This window comes from Austrofundulus limnaeus, unplaced genomic scaffold (assembly GCF_001266775.1).
Source record: "Austrofundulus limnaeus strain Quisiro unplaced genomic scaffold, Austrofundulus_limnaeus-1.0 Scaffold47, whole genome shotgun sequence".
NCBI classification, from domain to species: domain Eukaryota; kingdom Metazoa; phylum Chordata; class Actinopteri; order Cyprinodontiformes; family Rivulidae; genus Austrofundulus; species Austrofundulus limnaeus.
Window position 1 is genome coordinate 592,018 of NW_013952449.1, and position 2,685 is coordinate 594,702.

Here is a 2,685-nt window from a genome sequence, read left to right on the forward strand (position 1 = left end):
TCCAGTGAAATATATTTATGTTTGTGGTTGTAATGTGACAAAATATGGAAAAGTTCAAGGGGTATGAATACTTTTGCAAACCACTGTATAATGTACACATATGTTTCATTGTATCTACATAAAAAATAATAATAGAGAATAATAAATGATGACAAAATGATTAATATTGAATAATATATATGATTAGGCTACATATAATATGCCCATTTAATGTTTATACACAATAAAAAAAAAGTTTCTCAGCAGGTGGTTTGGTGGTCTCATTGCAGTGAATCCATCTCTTCCCACCTCTTCATCTGTTTTTTTGGGAAACCTTCAAAACAAAAACAAGAGATATGACAGTGTTTACACACAAATATTGTACAAGGAGGTCAATCTTATTTTCTTCATTATACTTCCTATGTTCTCCCAGTTTTACTATTTTCTATTTTCACATTTCTTACACACTTACTTCAACAAAACTCTTCTGCTACTGCATAATATCTGTTGATAATCAACTAAAACTGCTAACATTGTGTGTATCTTGTTTGAAAGTTATTCCAATCAGATCTTCAGTATTTTGTTGTTAAAATGACACATCAGTCAAGGGTGAAAGAATTAATTACATGTTAATAATAGTCTGTGCCATCTGTGTAACATTGCCTGGTGAATGCTATAACAGCAATGTTTGTTTAATTTATACTGTAATTGTTTTGTGTCAGTTAATCTAAATCAAATTTATAATGTTGCACTTAGCTTTCATTGCCGGATGGATGAACATCGGTATAAAACATAGCTAACATTAAAATGGTGAACATAAATAAAGTACAGTAATGGAAAAAAAAATTGTATAGGTCCTCTGGACGGGTTCTTCTTTAATGAAACGTTTCGTCTCTCCTCCAAGAGACTTCTTCAGTCTGAGACTCTGAGTTCTCAGACTGAAGAAGTCTCTTGGAAGAGAGACGAAACGTTTCATTAAAGAAGAACCCGTCCAGAGGACCTATACAATTTTTTTTTTCCTTTTGATTTTTTACCTGGATTACTGAGATGCATCAGGACAAAGTACAGTAATGTTTTACTCACAAAATATGAACAGTAATAAGTTCATCTTACGTGTGAAACTTTATCCTTCAAGTTCTGATTTCAYGAGTTTGTCGACTAGAACCAAAATATGCCGCACAGGGCTGAGCTGAGGCATCTTCTGTTGCTTGGGTTTAGCCAAGGAGACCGTTCCAAGATGGCGGCCGTATTTCATTGCTGCGGCGCAGCAGAGAATGCTGGGTCTACTCTATATATGGTCTGTGGTAGTAATGTACAATAAAGCTAACTAACTGCCTGAAGCCATGTTGAGTTATTTCAAAGTGAATGCCTCAACCGAAAAGAGCTATATAGATCTGAGCCTGAACTTCATGACGATCTCACCACTCCATCCCTAGTAAATGAATTAAGACTTCCGTCATCATGAGGTGGAAAATGACATTAATACAACCCATGAGAGTGGTGTAGGAGTTATCAAGCTGATGTCATCTCACAGTAAGGCACTTTGTCAGCAGTGACCCATCCTTGCCTGGTCATTTGCCACAATCAAGCTACAACTTTCTGAAGAGAAGGGATGGAATGAAGCGAATGGATATGGCCAAAGGTGACACCGTGACTCAGCTGGTAGAGCTGTTGCATCTGAGCAAGACGATTGCCAATCAAATCCCAACCAGGTACCTTTCTGTGTAGATTTTGCATATTCTCTTTGTGCATGTGTAGGTTTCGCAAAAAATAATTTAAAAAAAACACGTATTGCTTCACCTGCAGCTCAACTTGGGACTAACGACGTCTGTACCCTTATTAAAAGCTGAAACGGGTCCATCCTGAGCGCACAGAAGAGCTTTGTTTACGTTTGTAACACAGAAGTAGAGCTGAAAGTTTACAACACTGCGCATATCCGGACTTTTATTCTGAATAAAAGTCTGGTGCATGTAAACACTTGTCATGATCGGATTGTGTCCATGTAAACAGTACATTTGGATTATTTAATCAGAATACATTTCAATATGATCAAAAAATTCTGTGCATGTAAACATAGCTATTGACTGCTGGACAAAGGGCACCGGTGACCCTGAAAGAAAGAAGCGGGTAAAGGTAATGGATGGATTTAGCCAAAATTGACTGTGGTCATCAACGTTTTCACCACAAGTCTTTGATGAGACTGAAATCAGCTTAAGCTGCTTTATGAGTAGAATCTAACGACATTGGGCCTCATGCAAGAACCATTCGTCCGCACAGATTTGTTCTTAAGTTGTGCGTACGAGTGATTTAGGAGAATTTGTGMCATTCACCAATGTTTTCGTATTCTAAGATTTTTTTCAGATACGAACAAAATTTACGAGTGGTCCAGACCTGTCGTATATTTTACGAGCAGTCAGTCTGCTGTTATCCAGACGGGTTTTCTTCACTAATAACTTTATTTTTCGTTAGTTTGAAGATAATTTGACTTGAAAATAAATTACACTCCATAATTATGTTGACAATAGGCTACTCTGCTTGAATTAGAGTTATAATTTTAAATGTAATAATTTAGACTAACAATATAAATTGTATGTCCGGCCGGCTTATCCGCTATCGGGTGCTGGGGGGGGCAGCAGGAGAGACCCCGCGCTCTGCGCAGCGACACTTTCCAGCTCGTCCTGGGGAACTCTGAGACGTTCCCAGACC